Source organism: Ranitomeya imitator, chromosome 2 (assembly GCF_032444005.1).
Source record: "Ranitomeya imitator isolate aRanImi1 chromosome 2, aRanImi1.pri, whole genome shotgun sequence".
Classification (NCBI taxonomy): Eukaryota; Metazoa; Chordata; class Amphibia; order Anura; family Dendrobatidae; genus Ranitomeya; species Ranitomeya imitator.
This window is the reverse complement of record NC_091283.1, coordinates 774551819-774574171: the sequence shown is the minus strand read 5'-3', so window position 1 is coordinate 774574171 and position 22353 is coordinate 774551819.

The window sequence follows — 22353 nt, the reverse complement described above, 5'->3', positions numbered from 1 at the left end:
TACTACAGAGATATGGGAGCAGAACTGAGCTTACTACAGAAACATAGAAGCAGAACAAAGCTTACTACAGAGCTATGGGAGAAGAACTGAGCTTACTACAGAGATATGGGAGCAGAACCGAGCTTACTAAAGAGATATGGGAGCAGAACAGAGCTTACTACAGAGATATGGGAGCAGAACCGAGCTTACTACAGAGATATGGGAGCAAAACTGAGCTTACTACAGAGATAAGGGAGCAGAACCAAGCTTACTAAGTCTACTACATAGATACAGAACAGAACCAAAATTACGGCATGCATATGGTACCAGAATCTAGATTACTACATCAATACAGTACCAGAACCAAGCTTACTGCATAGATATAGCACCATAACTGAGCTTACTTACAAACATACATATATCTCTAGAAACACTGACAAGTAAACACACAGTACGGCAGGGACATTGCTAAGGTTCTAAAAGATCAGAGGTCCAAGCCCCAAAGTGTATGTTTCCCCATCTATCCCCCTATAGCCATTTAAAAGAGCATCTATCTATCTTTATAATCGTCTACGGTCCATTTCCGTCTGTCTGTCTGTCACGGAAACCCCGCGTTGCTGATCAGTGACAGGCACAGTCTGGCTGCGAATTGTCCTCTCCCTACTCCCCTCCAGTCAGTGCCCCCTCCATACTCCCCTCCAGTCAGCGCCCACAGAGAGTTTTAGCAGTCCGTTAAACGGACTACATTAGACCGCGGAATAACGCGGTGTAACGCAGTCCGTTAACGCTGCCATTAACCCTGTGTGACCAACTTTTTACTATTGATGCTGCCTGTGCAGCATCAATAGTATAAACATATAATGTTAAAAATAATAATAAAAAAAATCATATTCTCACCTTCCGACATCCGCGGCAGCCTTTCTCGCTCCTCGCGACGCTCCGGTCCCAAGAATGCATTGCGTCAACGACCCGTGATGACGTAGCGGTCTCGTGAGACCGCTACTGTTATGAATTCTGTTGTTAAGCTCCCTCCTGTGGTCATGAATGGTACTTCGGCTGGTTCTGTCCATGGGCTTCCTCTGGTGGTTGTGAGTGGGGCTGCGGCTTCTGAGGTTCCTTCCACAGGTGACGAGGTTAATTCGTTAGCTGGCTGCTCTATTTAACTCCACCTAGATCTTTGCTCCATGCCACCTGTCAATGTTCCAGTATTGGTCTAGTTCGCTCCTGGATCGTTCTTGTGACCTGTCTTCCCAGCAGAAGCTAAGTTCCTGCTTGTTTTTCTCTGTTTGCTATTTTTTCTGTCCAGCTTGCTATTTTGATTTTTGTCTTGCTTGCTGGAAGCTCTGGGACGCAGAGGGAGCGCCTCCGCACCGTGAGTCGGTGCGGAGGTTCATTTTGCGCCCTCTGCGTGGTCTTTTTGTAGTTTTTTGTGCTGACCGCAAAGTTACCTTTCCTATCCTCTGTCTGTTCAGTAAGTCGGGCCTCACTTTGCTAAATCTATTTCATCTCTGTGTTTGTAATTTTCATCTTAACTCACAGTCATTATATGTGGGGGGCTGCCTGTTCTTTTGGGGAATTTCTCTGAGGCAAGGTAGGCTTTATTTTTCTATCTTTAGGGCTAGCTAGTTCCTTAGGCTGTGACGAGTTGCATAGGGAGCGTTAGGAGCAATCCACGGCTATTTCTAGTGTGTGTGATAGGATTAGGGATTTGTTGTGAATTCTGTGGCAGAGCTCCCTCCTGTGGTCACAAGTGGTACTTCGGCTGATTCTCTCTGGGAGCTTCCATTTGTGGAGGAAAGTGGTACTGCGGCTTCTGAGTTTCCTCCCTCAGGTGATCTGGTGAGGTCGTTAGGTGCTTCTCTACTTAACTCCACCTAATGCTTTGATCCATGCTTCCTGTCAATGTTCCAGTGTTGGACTTGTTTTTCCCTGGATCATTCCTGTGGCCTGCTGCTCTGCATAGCTAAGTTCTTCTTTGCTATTTGTTTGCTATTTTTTCTGTCCAGCTTGTCTAATTGTTTTGCTGGAAGCTCTGGGACGCAAAGGGTGTACCTCCGTGCCGTTAGTTCGGTACGGAGGGTCTTTTTGCCCCCTTTGCGTGGTTTTCTTTAGGGTTTTGTGTAGACCGCAATGTTATCTTTTCTATCCTCGCTCTGTTAAGAAAGTCGGGCCTCACTTTGCTGAATCTATTTCATCCCTACGTTTGTCTTTTCATCTTAACTCACAGTCATTATATGTGGGGGGCTGCCTTTTCCTTTGGGGTATTTCTCTGAGGCAAGGTAGGCTTATTTTTCTATCTTCAATCTAGTTAGTTTCCCAGGCTGTGCAGAGTTGCATAGGCAGAGTTAGGCGCAATCCACGGCTGCCTCTAGTGTTGTTTGGAGAGGATTAGGGATTGCGGTCTGCAGAGTTCCCACGTCTCAGAGCTCATTCTATTATTTTGGGTTATTGTCAGATCACTGTATGTGCTCTGACCGCTATGTCCATTGTGATACTGAATTGCCTATCACAACAGTACAGGAAGCCAAAAGTGCTAATGATTCTCAATAGAGGGAAAAAAGAAGTTCTGAGACCATTTTTTTTTTCTTTGCACTGTGTTTTGCCTTTTTTTTCCCCTAGACATTTGGGTGGTTCAGGACACAGGTGTAGCAATGGACATTAAAGGTCTGTCTTCATGTGTGGATCAGCTCACGGCAAGAGTTCAAAATATTCAAGATTTTGTGGTTCAGAATTCTTTGTTAGAACCGAGAATTCCTATTCCAGATTTGTTTTTTGGAGATAGAACTAAATTTCTGAGTTTCAAAAATAATTGTAAACTATTTCTGGCTTTGAAACCTCGTTCCTCTGGTGACCCAGTTCAACAGGTTAGGATCGTCATTTCTTTTTTGCGTGGCGACCCTCAGGACTGGGCATTTTCTCTTGCGTCAGGAGATCCTGCATTAAGTAATATCGATGCGTTTTTCCTGGCGCTTGGATTGCTGTACGATGAGCCTAATTCAGTGGATCAGGCAGAAAAAAATTTGCTGGCTCTTTGTCAGGCTCAGGATGAGATAGAGGTATATTGCCAGAAATTTAGAAAGTGGTCCGTGCTCACTCAATGGAATGAATCTGCGCTGGCAGCTACAGGTCCTTCTCAAAAAATTAGCATATAGTGTTAAATTTCATTATTTACCATAATGTAAGGATTACAATTAAACTTTCATATATTATAGATTCATTATCCACCAACTGAAATTTGTCAGGTCTTTTATTGTTTTAATACTGATGATTTTGGCATACAACTCCTGATAACCCAAAAAACCTGTCTCAATAAATTAGCATATCAAGAAAAAGTTCTCTAAACGACCTATTACCCTAATCTTCTGAATCAACTAATTAACTCTAAACACATGCAAAAGATACCTGAGGCTTTTATAAACTCCCTGCCTGGTTCATTACTCAAAACCCCCATCATGGGTAAGACTAGCGACCTGACAGATGTCAAGAAGGCCATCATTGACACCCTCAAGCAAGAGGGTAAGACCCAGAAAGAAATTTCTCAACAAATAGGCTATGTGCACACGTCAGGTTTTTTTCCTGACAAAATCCGGAGAAATCTGCCAGAAAATCGCGTTTTTTTCCGCGCGTTTTTCTCGCGTTTTTCTCGCGTTTTTCGCACGGATTTTTTGCGGATTTTTTGCGTTTTTTTTTTTTTTCCTGAATGCATGAAATCCGCAGAAAATCCGCAAAAAGAATGAGCATGGCCATTCTTTTTACGGATTGCGTTTTTTTGCGGAAAAAAACGCATACATCTGCACAAATAATGCGGAATGCATTCTAAATGATAGGATGCATAATTTGAGCGTTTTTTATGCGGATTTATAGCGTTTTTATCGGGAAAATCCGCAAAAAAAACGCGAAAAATCCGGACGTGTGCACATACCCATAGGCTGTTCCCAGAGTGCTGTATCAAGGCACCTCAATGGTAAGTCTGTTGGAAGGAACAATGTGGCAGAAAACGCTGTACAACGAGAAGAGGAGACCGGACCCTGAGGAAGATTGTGGAGAAGGACCGATTCCAGACCTTGGGGAACCTGAGGAAGCAGTGGACTGAGTCTGGTGTGGAAACATCCAGAGCCACCGTGCACAGGCGTGTGCAGGAAATGGGCTACAGGTGCCGCATTCCCCAGGTAAAGCCACTTTTGAACCATAAACAGCGGCAGAGGCGCCTGACCTGGGCTACAGAGAAGCAGCACTGGACTGTTGCTAAGTGGTCCCAAGTACTTTTTTCTGATGAAAGCAAATTTTGCATGTCATTCGGAAATCAAGGTGCCAGAGTCTGGAGGAAGACTGGGGAGAAGGAAATGCCAAAATGCCTGAAGTCCAGTGTCAAGTACCCACAGTCAGTGATGGTGTGGGGTGCCATGTCAGCTGCTGGTGTTGGTCCACTGTGTTTCATCAAGGGCAGGGTCAATGCAGCTAGCTATCAGGAGATTTTGGAGCACTTCATGCTTCCATCGGCTGAAATGCTTTATGGAGATGAAGATTTCATTTTTCAGCACGACCTGGCACCTGCTCACAGTGCCAAAACCACTGGTAAATGGTTTACTGACCATGGTATTACTGTGCTCAATTGGCCTGCCAACTCTCCTGACCTGAACCCCATAGAGAACCTGTGGGATATTGTGAAGAGAAAGTTGAGAGACGCAAGACCCAACACTCTGGATGAGCTTAAGGCCGCTATTGAAGCATCCTGGGCCTCCATAACATCTCAGCAGTGTCACAGGCTGATTGCCTCCATGCCACGCCGCATTGAAGCAGTCGTTTCTGCCAAAGGATTCCCGACCAAGTATTGAGTGCATAACTGAACATTATTATTTGTTGGTTTTTTGTTTGTTATTAAAAAACACTTTTATTTGATTGGATGGGTGAAATATGCTAATTTATTGAGACAGGTTTTTTGGGTTATCAGGAGTTGTATGCCAAAATCATCAGTATTAAAACAATAAAAGACCTGACAAATTTCAGTTGGTGGATAATGAATCTATAATATATGAAAGTTTAATTGTAATCATTACATTATGGTAAATAATGAAATTTAACACTATATGCTAATTTTTTGAGAAGGACCTGTATATTCAGAAAGGGTCTCTCTGAAGCCCTTACGGATGTCATGGTGGGATTTCCTATGCCTGCTGGTTTGAATGAGTCTATGTCTTTGGCCATTCAGATCGGTCGACGCTTGCGTGAGCGTAAATCTGTGCACCATTTGGCGGTATTACCTGAGATTAAACCTGAGCCTATGCAGTGCGATAGGACTATGACCAGAGTTGAACGGCAAGAACACAGACGTCTGAATGGGCTGTGTTTCTACTGTGGTGATTCCACTCATGCTATCTCTGATTGTCCTAAGCGCACTAAGCGGTTCGCTAGGTCTGCCACCATTGGTACAGTACAGTCAAAATTTCTTCTGTCCGTTACCTTGATCTGCTCTTTGTCATCGTATTCTGTCATGGCGTTTGTGGATTCAGGCGCTGCCCTGAATTTGATGGACTTGGAATATGCTAAGCGTTGTGGGTTTTTCTTGGATCCCTTGCAGTGTCCTATTCCATTGAGAGGAATTGATGCTACGCCTTTGGCCAAGAATAAGCCTCAATACTGGACCCAGCTGACCATGTGCATGGCTCCTGCACATCAGGAGGTTATTCGCTTTCTGGTGTTGCATAATCTGCATGATGTGGTCGTGTTGGGGTTGCCATGGCTACAAGCCCATAATCCAGTATTGGATTGGAAATCCATGTCGGTGTCCAGCTGGGATTGTCAGGGGGTACATGGTGATGTTCCATTTCTGTCAATTTCGTCATCCACCCCTTCTGAGGTTCCAGAGTTCTTGTCTGATTACCGGGATGTATTTGATGAGCCCAAGTCCGATGCCCTACCTCCGCATAGGGATTGTGATTGTGCTATCAATTTGATTCCTGGTAGTAAATTCCCAAAAGGTCGACTGTTTAATTTATCCGTGCCTGAGCACACCACTATGCACAGTTATGTGAAGGAATCCCTGGAGAAGGGGCATATTCGCCCGTCATCGTCGCCATTAGGAGCAGGGTTCTTTTTTGTAGCCAAGAAGGATGGTTCGCTGAGACCTTGTATAGATTACCGCCTTCTTAATAAGATCACTGTTGAATTTCAGTACCCCTTGCCATTGTTATCTGATTTGTTTGCTCGGATTAAGGGGGCTAGTTGGTTCACCAAGATAGATCTTCGTGGTGCGTATAATCTGGTGCGAATCAGGCGAGGCGATGAATGGAAAACTGCATTTAATACGCCCGAGGGTCATTTTGAGTATCTAGTGATGCCATTCGGACTTGCCAATGCTCCATCAGTGTTTCAGTCCTTTATGCATGACATCTTCCGAGAGTACCTGGATAAATTCCTGATTGTGTACTTGGATGACATTTTGATCTTCTCGGATGATTGGGAGTCTCATGTGAAGCAGGTCAGAACGGTTTTTCAGGTCCTGCGTGCTAATTCTTTGTTTGTGAAGGGATCAAAGTGTCTCTTTGGTGTGCAGAAGGTTTCATTTTTGGGGTTCATCTTTTCCCCTTCTACTATCGAGATGGATCCTGTTAAGGTCCAAGCCATCCATGATTGGACTCAGCCGACATCTCTGAAAAGTCTGCAAAAGTTCCTGGGCTTTGCTAATTTTTATCGTCGCTTCATCTGCAATTTTTCTAGTATTGCCAAACCATTGACCGATTTGACCAAGAAGGGTGCTGATTTGGTCAATTGGTCTTCTGCTGCTGTGGAAGCTTTTCAAGAGTTGAAGCGTCGTTTTTCTTCTGCCCCTGTGTTGTGTCAACCAGATGTTTCTCTTCCGTTCCAGGCCGAGGTTGATGCTTCTGAGATTGGAGCAGGGGCTGTTTTGTCGCAGAGAGGTTCTGATTGCTCAGTGATGAAACCATGCGCTTTTTTTTCCAGGAAGTTTTCGCCTGCTGAGCGAAATTATGATGTGGGCAACCGAGAGTTGCTGGCCATGAAGTGGGCATTCGAGGAGTGGCGTCATTGGCTTGAAGGAGCTAAGCATCGTGTGGTGGTATTGACTGATCATAAGAACTTGACTTATCTCGAGTCTGCTAAGCATTTGAATCCTAGACAGGCTCGTTGGTCGCTGTTTTTTGCCCGTTTTGACTTTGTGATTTCGTACCTTCCGGGCTCTAAAAATGTGAAGGCGGATGCTCTGTCTAGGAGTTTTGTGCCCGACTCTCCGGGTTTATCTGAGCCGGCGGGTATCCTCAAGGAAGGAGTAATTGTGTCTGCCATCTCCCCTGATTTGCGGCGGGTGCTGCAAAAATTTCAGGCTAATAAACCTGATCGTTGTCCAGCGGAGAAACTGTTTGTCTCGGATAGGTGGACGAATAAAGTTATCTCTGAGGTTCATTGTTCGGTGTTGGCTGGTCATCCTGGAATCTTTGGTACCAGAGAGTTAGTGGCTAGATCCTTTTGGTGGCCATCTCTGTCGCGGGATGTGCATACTTTTGTGCAGTCCTGTGGGATTTGTGCTCGGGCTAAGCCCTGCTGTTCTCGTGCCAGTGGGTTGCTTTTGCCCTTGCCGGTCCCGAAGAGGCCTTGGACACATATCTCTATGGATTTTATTTCAGATCTTCCCGTTTCTCAAAAGATGTCAGTCATTTGGGTGATCTGTGATCGCTTTTCTAAGATGGTCCATCTGGAACCCTTGTCTAAATTGCCTTCCTCCTCTGATTTGGTGCCATTGTTCTTCCAGCATGTGGTTCGTTTGCATGGCATTCCAGAGAATATCGTTTCTGACAGAGGTTCCCAGTTTGTTTCGAGGTTTTGGCGAGCCTTTTGTGGTAGGATGGGCATTGACTTGTCTTTTTCCTCGGCTTTCCATCCTCAGACTAATGGCCAGACCGAACGAACCAATCAGACCTTGGAAACCTATCTGAGATGCTTTGTTTCTGCCGATCAGGATGACTGGGTGTCCTTTTTGCCTTTGGCTGAGTTCGCCCTTAATAATCGGGCCAGCTCGGCTACCTTGGTTTTCGCCATTTTTCTGCAATTCTGGGTTCCATCCTCGTTTCTCTTCAGGACAGGTTGAGTCTTCGGACTGTCCTGGTGTGGATACTGTGGTGGACAGGTTGCAGCAGATTTGGACTCATGTAGTGGACAATTTGACCTTGTCCCAGGAGAAGGCTCAACGTTTCGCTAATCGCAGACGCCGTGTGGGTCCCCGACTTCGTGTTGGGGATCTGGTTTGGTTATCTTCTCGTCATATTCCTATGAAGGTTTCCTCTCCTAAGTTTAAACCTCGTTTCATTGGTCCGTATAGGATTTCTGAGGTTCTGAATCCTGTGTCTGTGTCAGATTCTTTTTCCATACATAACGTATTCCATAGGTCATTGTTGCGGAGATACGTGGCACCTATGGTTCCATCTGTTGACCCTCCTGCCCCGGTTTTGGTGGAGGGGGAGTTGGAGTATATAGTGGAGAAGATTTTTGATTCTCGTGTTTCAAGACGGAAACTCCAGTATCTGGTTAAATGGAAGGGTTATGCTCAGGAAGATAATTCCTGGGTTTTTGCCTCTGATGTCCATGCTCCCGATCTTGTTCGTGCCTTTCATGTGGCTCATCCTGGTCGGCCTGGGGGCTCTGGTGAGGGTTCGGTGACCCCTCCTCAAGGGGGGGGGGTACTGTTGTGAATTCTGTGGCAGAGCTCCCTCCTGTGGTCACAAGTGGTACTTCGGCTGATTCTCTCTGGGAGCTTCCATTTGTGGAGGAAAGTGGTACTGCGGCTTCTGAGTTTCCTCCCTCAGGTGATCTGGTGAGGTCCTTAGGTGCTTCTCTACTTAACTCCACCTAATGCTTTGATCCATGCTTCCTGTCAATGTTCCAGTGTTGGACTTGTTTTTCCCTGGATCATTCCTGTGGCCTGCTGCTCTGCATAGCTAAGTTCTTCTTTGCTATTTGTTTGCTATTTTTTCTGTCCAGCTTGTCTAATTGTTTTGCTGGAAGCTCTGGGACGCAAAGGGTGTACCTCCGTGCCGTTAGTTCGGTACGGAGGGTCTTTCTGCCCCCTTTGCGTGGTTTTCTTTAGGGTTTTGTGTAGACCGCAAAGTTATCTTTCCTATTCTCGCTCTGTTAAGAAAGTCGGGCCTCACTTGCTGAATCTATTTCATCCCTACGTTTGTCTTTTCATCTTAACTCACAGTCATTATATGTGGGGGGCTGCCTTTTCCTTTGGGGTATTTCTCTGAGGCAAGGTAGGCTTATTTTTCTATCTTCAGGCTAGTTAGTTTCTCAGGCTTTGCCGAGTTGCATAGGCAGAGTTAGGCGCAATCCACGGCTGCCTCTAGTGTTGTTTGGAGAGGATTAGGGATTGCGGTCTGCAGAGTTCCCACGTCTCAGAGCTCGTTCTATTATTTTGGGTTATTGTCAGATCACTGTATGTGCTCTGACCGCTATGTCCATTGTGATACTGAATTGCCTATCACAACAGGGATTGCGGTCAGCAGAGTTCCCACGTCTCAGAGCTTGTCCTGTATTATTGGTAACTATCAGGTCATTCCGTGTGCTCTTAACCACCAGGTCCATTATTGTCCTCACCACCAGGTCATAACACGCTACATCATCACGGGTTATTGCCGCAAGGCATTACTGGGAACGGAGCATCACGAGGAGCATCGCTAAAGGCCTGGGCTGGATCAGACGGCCACCGGAAGGTGAGTATATAACTATTTTTTATTTTAATTATTTTTTAACAGGGATATGGTGCCCACATTGCTACTGTATGTACTACGTGGGCTGTGTTACATACTACGTGGGCTGTGTTACATACTACGTAGGCTGTGTTACATACTGCGTGGGCTGTTATATACTGCGTCGCTGTGCTCTACAGTATGTGGGCTGTGCTATATGCTACGTGGCTGTGCAATATACTAAGTGGCTGTGCTTTATACTACGTGGGCTGTGTTATATACTGCGTGGACTGTGTTATATACTGCGTGGGCTGTGCTATATACTGTGTGGGCTGTGCTATATACTACGTGACTCTGCAATATAAGATGTGGCTGTGCTATATATTATGTGGCTGTGTTATATACTACGTGCCTGTGCTATATAATACATGGCGGTGCAATATCCTACGTGGCTGTGCTATATACTATGTGGCTGTGTTATATACTGCGTGGGCTGTGCTATATACTACGTGCCTGTGCTATATACTACGTGGCTGCTATATACTACGTAGCTGCTATATACTACGTGGCTGTGCTATATACTACGTGCCTGTGCTATATACTACGTGCCTGTGCTATATACTAAGTGGCTGTGCTATATACTACGTGGCTGTGCTATATTATACGTGGGCTGTGTTATATGCTACGTGGGCTGTGAGACTCTTTCGCTCGGGGCCCTCAAAAACCTGCAGCTGGCTCTGGCTTCACTGGTAGGTCAATCAGCGACAGGCGCAGTCCGGCCGCGAATTGGCACGGGATTTGAACCAAGCTTCGCTAATTGGTCGCGCCCAGCCGGCCGAATTCAGTGTATTCATTGCATTATTCTCAAATCTTCATAAATAAACTATATACTGTACATATTCTAGAATACCCAATGCGTTAGAATCAGGCCACCATCTAGTACATATATAATTACAGTATACCACTGCGGCTAACCAAAAACAATGCAAAGACCAGTATTATCAAAATTACTACTATAACAGACAAAAACAATAAAACTATTCAATGTCCACCACCATCACCACTACACAGCGAATGATAATAAAATGTAATATGACCATTACCTTTACATAACAAAACACTATACAGAGACCAATGACACCACCATACTACATAATGCCTGAAACAAATTCAGCTGTTATTAAATAAAAAAAACACTAAAAAGAGCAATATTACCACCTTAGGCTATGTGCACTCGTTCAGGATTTCTTGCAGAAATTTCCTGAGAAAAACCTGAAATTTTCTGCAAGAAATCTGCATGTGTTTTTTTTGCGCGTTTTTACTGCGTTTTTGGTGCGGTTTTTTTGCGGATTGTTCCGGACATTTCCCAATGCATTATATAGTGGGAAATCCACCAAAAATCTGCAAAATTAAACGAACATGCTGCTTTTTTTACCGCGATGCGTTATTTTTCGCGGAATAAAACGCATCATGTGCGCAAAAATTGCGGAATTCATTCTAAATGATGGGATGCTTAATGTATGCTGTTTTTTTTGCAGTTTTATAGCGAAAAAAATGCGAAAAATCAGCAACGTGTGCACAGCCTTACTGTAACGGTATATTGGTAGATACCAGTCCCGCAGAACATAGTGAGTACAGTACAGTTATATATAGTAACTTACAGCTGACGATCTTTTTGATTTGGGTCACTCACTTTTCCCGTCTTTTCCATCTCGCCCATACCTCCATTACCACTTCTCCAGCCACAACTCATCTGCACAGATAACAACAAAAACACATTTCACTTCTCACATTTCTAGTGTGATGTCTCCATCTATTCCCAACCTACAAAAACTACCCACTCTGCATGCACCTGAGGCGTAAAATACTGACCTCAATATTTAAAAAACTGTATCATTACTATGATTACTCCCTCCCCAAAAAGGTAAAGTGTCCCATAGAAAGTATTAATACCCCCACTGTGCAAAGGCCTGTATGCTCCTTTGAAGGATGAGGGCCCCACAATCAGTGATGGTTTGGGGAGCCATGTCATCTGATGGTATAGCTAAACTGTGTTTTATCAAGACCAAATTCAGTGCAGCCATCTACCAGGAAATTTTAGAGCACTTCATGCTTCCCTCTGCCATCAAGATTTTTGGAGATGGAAATTTAATTCTCCTGCAGGACTTGGCACCTGTCCACACTGTCAAAAGTATCAATACCTGGTTTAAAAACAACAGTATCACTGTGCTTGATTAGCCAGCAAACTCGCCTGACCTTAACCCCATGAAGGAATTGAGGGTACACTGATTAAATTTGCTGATGACACAAAGCTAGGAGGGATAGCTAATACTAGAGAAGAGAGGATTCAAAAAGACATAAATAAACTGGAGCAGTGGGCAGCAACTAACAGAATGGTTTTTAACAGGGAAAAATGCAAAGTCCTACATCTGAGCAATAAAAATGAAAAAAGCATATACAGAATGGGAGGAATAGGGCTAAACAACAGCACATGTGAAAAAGACTTGGGTATACTAATAGATCACAGACTGAACATGAGTCAACAGTGTGATGCAGCACGAAAAATGGCAAATGCAATTCTGGGATGTATTAACAGAAGCATACAGTCTAGATCACGTTATCAGTCTACTGATAACATCTGATAATCTGGCACCTGTCAGTACCAATAATACTGATACCATCTGATAGTCTGGCACCTGACAGCACCATTAAGGCCGGCGTCACACACAGCGTAAAACAATACGGTCCGTATATTACGGCCGTAATACGCTGAAAAGTCCCGAAAATAGTGGTCCGTAGCTCCTCCGTAGGCAGGGTGTGTCAGCGTTTTTTGCGCATGGCATCCTCCGTATGTAATCCGTATGGCATCCGTACTGCGTGGTTTTCTCGCAGGCTTGCAAAACCAACATACCGCTATAGAAATGATCCATGTGTCCCAAAAAGAAAAAAATATATATATATATACACTGTCTCTCTCTCTCTATATATATATATGTCAGTAGACACATATATGTATATATATTAATATTTTTTCCAGCGCTATACAGCTTGAAAGCCGGTAATTCAATTACCGGCTTTTTCTTTCTCCTTCCTAAAACCCGACATGATTTGAGACATGGTTTACATACAGTAAACCATGTCTTCTCTCCATTTTTTTGCAGATTCCACACTACTAATGTCAGTAGAGTGTATCTGCAAAATTTGGCCGTTCTAGCTCTTAAAATAAAGGGTTACATGGCGGAAAAAATTGGCGTGGGCTCCCGCGCAATTTTCTCCGCCAGAGTAGTAAAGCCAGTGACTGAGGGCAGATATTAATAGCCTGGAGAGGGTCCATGGTTATTGGCCCCCCCTGGCTAAAAATATCTGCCCCCAGCCACCCCAGAAAAGGCACATCTGGAAGATGCGCCTATTCTGGCACTTGGCCTCTCTCTTCCCATTCCCGTGTAGCGGTGGGATATGGGGTAATGAAGGGTTAATGCCACCTTGCTATTGTAAGGTGACATTAAGCCTAATTAATAATGGAGAGGCGTCAATTATGACACCTATCCATTATTAATCCAATTGTAGTAAAGGGTTAAATAAAACACAAACACATTATTTAAAATTATTTTAATGAAATAAAAACAATGGTTGTTGGAGTATTTTATTGTACGCCCAATCCAGTCACTGAAGACCCTCGTTCTGTGAAAGAAAAAACATAATAAACCAACAATATACTTACCGTCCGCAGATCTGTAACGTCCAACGATGTAAATCCTTCTGAAGGGGTTAAAACATTTTGCAGCAAGGAGCTTTGCTAATGCAATGCTACTCCTCGCTGCAAAACCCCGGGGAATGAGTCTAAATATAGATCAATGAGCTATATTTAGCTTCATTTGCGGTGAGGCGCCCTCTGCTGGATGTTCATAGATCGTGGGAACTTACCTAGAAAGCTCCCAGGCTCCCAGGCTTTCTAGGTAAGTTCCCACGATCTATGAACATCCAGCAGAGGGCGCCTCACCGCAAATGAAGCTAAATATAGCTCATTGATCTATATTTAGACTCATTCCCCGGGGTTTTGCAGCGAGGAGTAGCATTACATTAGCAAAGCTCCTTGCTGCAAAATGTTTTAACCCCTTCAGAAGGATTTACATCGTTGGACGTTACAGATCTGCGGAGGGTAAGTATATTGTTGGTTTATTATGTTTTTTCTTTCACAGAACGAGGGTCTTCAGTGACTGGATTGGGCGTACAATAAAATACTCCAACAACCATTGTTTTTATTTCATTAAAATAATTTTAAATAATGTGTTTGTGTTTTATTTAACCCTTTACTACAATTGGATTAATAATGGATAGGTGTCATAATTGACGCCTCTCCATTATTAATTAGGCTTAATGTCACCTTACAATAGCAAGGTGGCATTAACCCTTCATTACCCCATATCCCACCGCTACACGGGAATGGGAAGAGAGTGGCCAAGTGCCAGAATAGGCGCATCTTCCAGATGTGCCTTTTCTGGGGTGGCTGGGGGCAGATATTTTTAGCCAGGGGGGGGCCAATAACCGTGGACCCTCTCCAGGCTATTAATATCTGCCCTCAGTCACTGGCTTTACTACTCTGGCGGAGAAAATTGCGCGGGAGCCCACGCCAATTTTTTCCGCCATTTAACCCTTTATTTTAAGAGCTAGAACGGCCAAATTTTGCAGATACACTCTACTGACATTAGTAGTGTGGAATCTGCAAAAAAAATGGAGAGAAGACATGGTTTACTGTATGTAAACCATGTCTCAAATCATGTCGGGTTTTAGGAAGGAGAAAGAAAAAGCCGGTAATTGAATTACCGGCTTTCAAGCTGTATAGCGCTGGAATAAATATTAATATATATACATATATGTGTCTCACTGACATATATATATATATATACCTATTCTACGTGTACATATTTATTCTACCTATTCTACTGTAAGCTGTCAGTGTGATTTTACTGTACACCGCACTGAATTGCCGGTTTTTCTCTCTAACAGCGCTGCGTATTTCTCGCAAGTCACACTGCTTGTCCGTGTGTAATCCGTATTTTTCACGCTTCCATAGACTTTCATTGGCGTATTTCTTGCGCAGTACGGTGACAAACGCAGCATGCTGCGATTTTGTACGGCCGTAGAAAGCCGTATAATACTGATCAGTAAAATACGGCAGATAGGAGCAGAGGCATAGAGAATAATTGTGCCGTATTTTTTGCGAGTTTTACGGACGTAGTTTCTGCGCTCTTACGTCCGTAAAACTCGCATGTGTGACGCCGGCCTAATACTGATACCATCTGATAATCTGGCACCTGACAGCACCATTAATTCTGATACCATCTGATAATCCGGCACCTGTCAGCACCATTAATACTGATACCATTTGATAATCCGGCACCTGACAGCACCATTAATACTGATACCATCTGATAATCCGGCACCTGACAGCACCCTTAACCCCTTCATGACCTTGGGATTTTTCGTTTTTCCGTGTTCGTTTTTCACTCCCCTCCTTCCCAGAGCCATAACTTTTTTATTTTTCCGTCAATTTGGCCATGTGAGGGCTTATTTTTTGCAGTACGAGTTGTACTTTTGAACGACATCATTGGTTTTAGCATGTCGTGTACTAGAAAATGGGAAAAAAATTCCAAGTGTGGTGAAATTTCAAAAAAAGTGCAATCCCACACTTGTTTTTTGTTTGGCTTTTTTGCTAGGTTCACTAAATGCTAAAACTGACCTGCCATTATGATTCTCCAGGTCAGTACCAGTTCATAGACACCTAACATGACTAGGTTATTTTTTATCTAAGTGGTGAAAAAAAATTCCAAACTTTGCTAAAAAAAAAAAAAAAATTGCACCATTTTCCGATACTCGTAGCGTCTCCATTTTTCGTGATCTGGGGTCGGTTGAGGGCTTATTTTTGCATGCCGAGCTGGCGTTTTTAATGATATCATGTTGGTGCAGATATGTTCTTTTGATCGCCCGTTATTGTAATGCAATGTCGTGGTGACCTAAAAAACGTAATTCTGGAGTTTCGAATTTTTTTCTCGCTACGCCGTTTAGCGATCAGGTTAATGCTTTTTTTTAATTGATAGATCGGGCGATTCTGAGCGTGGCGATACCAAATATGTGTAGATTTGATTTTTTTTTTATTGATTTATTTTGATTGGGGCAAAAGGGGGGTGATTTAAACTTTTATATTTTTTTTATTTTTTTCACATTTTTTTAAACTTTTTTTTTTACTTTTGCCATGCTTCAATAGCCTCCATGGGAGGCTAGAAGCAGGCACAACGCGATCGGCTCTGCTACATAGCAGCGATCTGCTGATCGCTGCTATGTAGCAGAAATGGAGGTGTGCTGTGAGCGCCGACCACAGGGTGGCGCTCACAGCCACCGGTCATCAGTAACCATAGAGGTCTCTAGGACCTCTATGGTCACCATCCTGACGCATCGCCGACCCCCGATCATGTGACGGGGGTCGGCGATGACGTCATTTCTGGCCGCCCGGCCGGAAGCGGTAGTTAAATGCCGCTGTCTGCGTTTGACAGCGGCATTTAACTAGTTAATAGGTGCGGGCAGATCGCGATTCTGCCCGCGCCTATTACGGGCACATGTCAGCTGTTCAAAACAGCTGACATGTCCCGGCTTTGGTGCGGGCTCACCGCGGAGCCCTGCATCAAAGCAGGGGATCTGACCTCGGACGTACTATCCCGTCCGAGGTCAGATAGGGGTTAATACTGATACCATCTGATAATCCGGCACCTGACAGCACCATTAATACTGATACCATCTGATAATCCGGCACCTGACAGCACCATTAATACTGATACCATCTGATAATCCGACACCTGACAGCACCATTAATACTGATACCAACGGATAATCCGGCACCTGTCAGGTCCATTAATACTGATAACATCTGATAATCTAGCACCTGTCAGCACCATTAATACTGATAACATCTGATAATCCGGCACCTGACAGCACCTTTAATTCTGATACCATCTGATAATCCGGCACCTGACAGCACCTTTAATTCTGATACCATCTGATAATCCGGCACCTGACAGCACCATTAATACTGATACCATTTGATAATCTGGCACCTGTCAGCACTATTAATATTTTATTGAAGTGATGTACTACAACGTGAACATCGCAGTGGGCACGCGCCGGCCATAGGGATCATGGCGATGGGCGTCGCGTTCAGCCAACCTGTTCTGTCAGAAAGGCGTTCTCTTCTATCAGATGGAGGAGCCCAATATCTGAGGGTCTGTCACAGTGTAGAGGGGCCATCATTATTCTCATTTGCACATGGAAACGCGAGAAGCAATGGATGAAAGTGAAAGGGAGAAGGTACACATTAGATATTAGAAGGGTGACAGTGAGGACGATCAATGAGTGGAACAGGCGGCCACGAGAGGAGGTGACGAGTTCTCCTTCAGTGGGATTGGTCACACAGAGGCTGGACAGACATCTGAGGGTTTAGGGGCTCCTGTCTTGCTGCATTGAGGAGGAGGTTAGACACCATGACCTTTGACCTCTCTTCCAACTGTAACATTGTAGAAGAGGCAGCATTCTACAGCCAGCCAATCACAGCGCTTGCTCATCGATATATGCAAATGAGCTGCGGGGCATTTTGACAACAGGGGTGTGTTCAATAAATCAGCAGCTCATTATTGCTGCATTTTAAAAAAATTAAAAAAAATCTCCGTCATTTAAAAGTTTTGCCATTACGGGAGCATAAATAGAGCCGAGGTCTGACTATAGATTTGTGTGCGGCGAGGTCTGGCTGGAGACCCATGGGCCCAGGAGGCTGGTGGGGCTCCTGGGTTCACGACGGCAGCGCCAGCAGCCGTTGCCATATACAATATAGTCTCATACAGTGGCTGCCTATTCCGGCGGTCCCTCTGGTACCCCACCTGCATGCCAGCTATGTATGTCGACAACCACCGCTCTGCACACACTTTTTGATAAGAAACATGTAGAACAAAACCCATGTAATGGCAATAATTTTCTGGCAGTGTGCCAACACATGTGGCCATGACTATATATCCATATTATACCCGGAGCTGTGTCCTGTCAGAAGCCACCTGTGCACTGTGCCGCCGGAGTCAGAGCATGCGCAGACCGCACTACGGCACCATTTTATTGGAGAGTAAGGGGCGGCGCTGTCTGATGTGATCGGGGCCATCTCCACGATGTCAGCTCTGTGGCAGCGGCTTCACCGGTGGTGATGAGGGGACCAGCGTGTGCTGCGCTGCTGGTGAGACACCGAGACTGTGGATACCGCACCTCAAAAAGCTTACCAAAAAAAGACTAATACCATTAAAAATCACCTTTTATTAAATATTAAACAACATATATGATGTCATACCAGGGAACCAAAATTACCTGACCTAGAGCCGACTATAGTGTTGAAAAAATCATGGGGGGAGGAGTAGTATGTATAAGTCACCCGATTATCCCCTAAGTAGACCGTGCCTGCCAGCAGAGGTCGGAACCCCCGCTCCTCGGCGGCTCACCCTAAAGGTCCCTAAGAGGCCCTGATCACCTGAAGAAATGGACTAAAAGTGACCGGCACCATATAAACCACTCAATATCTCCCAACACAGCGGCCTAATCAAGGAGCAATAATCCGACACCGTGCATAATAAATCTCACAAAAGGCGGTAGATTGGTGCGATAGGTGGACAAGGGGGACAAAAAACGGCAATTACCAGCCAGTTGTCTTGATAACACCCATTGGGATGAAACACAACTCCAGGGCTAAGGGCCACGACAATGGTCACACAAAACAACAGGCAGTGAAATACATTGATTTTAATGGAGAAGGGGGGAAAATTGTTGCTAGGGGTTAAACTAAACTTTAGCTCACCCTTTCAAGTCCCTACTAAAGGAGTCCCTTCCCTGCTGCGGAGGTTGGCACATTAAGTTCACACTTGGCATTTTTGCTGCATTTTTTTCAGCGCTTTTTTATGTTAATTTTCAGCTGTTTTTTTCCATTACCAGCAAAGCCTATGAGATTTCAGAAATCTCATGCACACACATTGGTTTTTTGTGTCATCAGGATTTTGTGCTTTGCTGCGTTTTTAGGACATAGAGCAGGTCACTTCTTTCTGCGGCTTTGCTGCGTTTTTGCAGCGTTTTTCAACCATTGGCTTGAATGGGTGTTGAAAAAATGCTGCAAAAACGCAGCAAAAATGCAAGTATCATTATTTTCTGCAGAAAAGTCAGGGACATTAGTGGAGCGCCCCCACGTCAGGGCAATGGGGTACCCGGTATCGGGCCCTTCGGTTCTCGATGGGGATGTCACGGTGGCCTGACCCGGTCCGTGGCCCTTTGAGGTGCGTCCACTAAAAGGAAAAGTTTCTATGAGGATAATGTTAGTGACGCCACCTGTGGTATTCGGTCAGGGTGACTGACGCTGCTTAGGGGTCCGCTGGGGTGATGCGATGACAGCTAGATGGTATACCTTCCCACAGGTGAAGTGTATCCCCAGGGCTTCCCAGAAGTGTAGATGGTGATGGTGGGTCATGTAAGGCGCAGAGAATAATGAGGACACAAGGTTGCAGTCTCTTTACCTTTTACTGGAGGCTTCAGCATCCACAGTCCAGGGTACAGACCACAGGGTAGGCAGAGTCCAGCCGGTCCGAAGGCAAATCCAGAGTCCCCTTATCCAGGTGGAAATCAGTAGCCTTCCTACTAGTGCCTGTGTGTTGTAGTACCTCCCTGCTGAGCAACTCGGTGAGGTCCTCACAACTTTCATGGATGTGTTAGATGTCTTCCTCTCTGTCCCCCAGATGATATGGATAGGACAAACCCGTATGACTGATGGCCTGAGGCTTGTTTATAGGGACCCAAGAGACGCCCCGACCCCCACAATTTGCCACCGTGTCTTCTTAGGTATTAAGGTCGGGCAGCCAACTTGGAATTGACTGTCCTGCCGGTCTTTGAAGTAAAGCGTAGAGTCTATTATTCCCTCGGTGTTCCGGCCACCGGCTTCGCGCCTCAGAAGGAGGCAGCCTATTTCAGGGCAGAACTCCTTCTGGTGTTTTCTCCTTGTGCTGTGACTACGTGTCTCACCCTCTACAAAACAGTTCTCTTCGTGTCCTTTCTTAGGATGCTGCCGCACGTGGGGCAGGCGCAGCTCCGTAGCTTTCTGTCCCGCTAGGCCTCTGTCAGGATCCCACCCCTGACAGGGACCCTCTGTCTGCAGCTCAGATGTTCCTCCTTTCCCCCTGTCTGCCTGACAGGTGTTGTCTGGGCAAAGCCCAGCCAGCTTCTCTATGACTTTCTATCCAGCCCACCAGTTTTACCCTTCTGTGGGGAGTGCCCTAATAGATAGGAGCGTAGCTCCCCCTGGTGGATTGGAGTGTGAAGTGTGGTGTATGGTTTGTGATACCTGGAAAGATGAACTCCTTTATTACCTTCAGACGTAATATCACTCCCCCTGGTGGAGGAATGACATTAGTACAACGACCAGGACTCTGGGGCGCTGCATTAGCATGGACAAAGAGACACAAAAAAACGCACCAAAACTGCACCTAAACCTGGGCTTTTGCCGCAGCTTCTTTCCTGCCAAGAAATCAGGTTTTGCTGCACAAACAAAAGCAGCAAAAACGCCCTGTGTGAACTTACCCTAACTTGTACGCAAGTGGCGCCCCCACTGAACGAAGACTCCCCCTCACTATCCCTTTAACTTTTCCCTCCAAAAATCTCCCAAACGATAGAAGAATTTACATATGGAGAGGGGGAGAGTATTGTATATAGATAATACAGTGTTTATCTTGGAGTAAGTCTTATTTGTGGAGAGCTCAAACTCCTCAAACACATTCTCAATGAACAGGGGACTTCCATGGCATTCTACTTCTAGATTAGTCCATAAGGTGCAATGTGCCAAAAAGCCACTGATTTCTGCAGGTCCAGAAAAAGAATTGTCCCTGGTGTCTCAGAGTCTGACACAATGATATCAATATGCAGCAATATGTATGGAGCACTAGGACTTGGTTCCAGCGATTATTGCAGCTACTATTTATCAGAATCCAAGCCTATTAAAAGATTTCAAGGTTAGATTTCAGAAAGGCAGATTTGAAGGGACTTAGAAAGAAAATCGGAGGGATCCAATGGCTGGATATCCTTAAGAACAAAAATGTCTAGGAAGGACGGGAAATCTTGAAAAATGAGATTCTCAAAGCACAGTGATTAACAATTCAAAATAGGAAGCATTTAAGGCAGGGGTCCCCAACCTGTAGCTCGGGAGCCACACGTGGCTCGTAGTCCCATGAATTGTGGCTCGCGGCTGTCTGCCAACTTGGTGCATTAGTTACAGATTTAGTAAACTGGTATGAAGAGCACATCTCAAAATGGTGAACTTTGTGAGTAGTATTACAGAGAAGAGCAGACCTGGGTGTGTACTCTGGTCTTGGGGGTTTAGAGATAATTTAAGTATGGTGCGCTGGAGACAGGATGATACTACCGGTCAGAGGAGGTGCTTGAAGATGGATGTGACTTTATTGGGAGTGCGTGATGGGAGAATGCTGAATGTGGTGGGGTGTGGTGGGAACCCCTGGATCTTGGTATACTGCTTCGGGGTGATTTGTGTGGAAAAGCTATGCTTATCATTATACCCTTAGGCCGGCTTCCCATTGCGTTAATGCAGTTCGTTCAACGCATAGTGTTGACGGGCTGCGTTAACGCTATAGCATACACGCCATCTCGTTATGCTATACCGCTAGCGCAGATGATTCATCTGCGCTAGCGGTGACGGACCCGGAAACGCTGCATGCAGCGTACGAGGGTAAGTCACAGAATGACGGCACATCGCTAGCACATGCCAAGTATGGCATGCGTTGGCGATGCGCCTGACAATAGGGGTTAATGGCAGCATTAACGGACTGCGTTACACAGTGTTATGCTGTGGTGTAACGCAGTCCATCTAACGGACTGCATTAATGCAATAGGAACCCGACCTTAATCGGGGCTTTGGTTGCCCTTACTGTGAGGGGGGCAGTAGCTGGATGTGACTCATGACCCTCTTGCAAAGCAGAATGTGGCTCTCAAGGTCAGAAAGCTTGGGGACCACTGCCATAGAGAATCTATGGAGTATTGTCAAGAGTAAGATGAGAGATACCAGATCCAACAATGCAGATGAGCTGAAGTCTGCTATAAAAGCAACCTGGGCTTCCATAACACCTCAGCAGTGCCACAGGCTGATCACCTCCATGCCATGCCGCATTGAAGCATTAATTCATGCCAAAGGAGCACCGACCAAGTATTGAGTGCACTTACTGAACATACATTTCAGTAGGCCAACATTTCGGTTGTGAAAATAAATTTTTCAAGCTGGTGTTATAAAGTATTCTAATTTACTGAGATAATGACTTTGGGGTTTTCATTGGCTGTAAGCCATAATCATCATTAACAGAAATAAACACTTGAAATACATCACTCTATTTGTAGTGACTATCTAATATATGAGTTTCACTTTTTGTATTTAAGAAGTGAAATAAATTTACTTTTTGATGAAATTCTAATTTTGTGAGATGTAACTGTATATAGTATGATGGCTCCAGTTCCCCCATGTATATTATGATGGCCCGAGCCCCCATGTACAGTGCCTTATGAAAGTATTTGGCTCCCTTGAACTTTTCAACCTTTTCCCACATGCTTC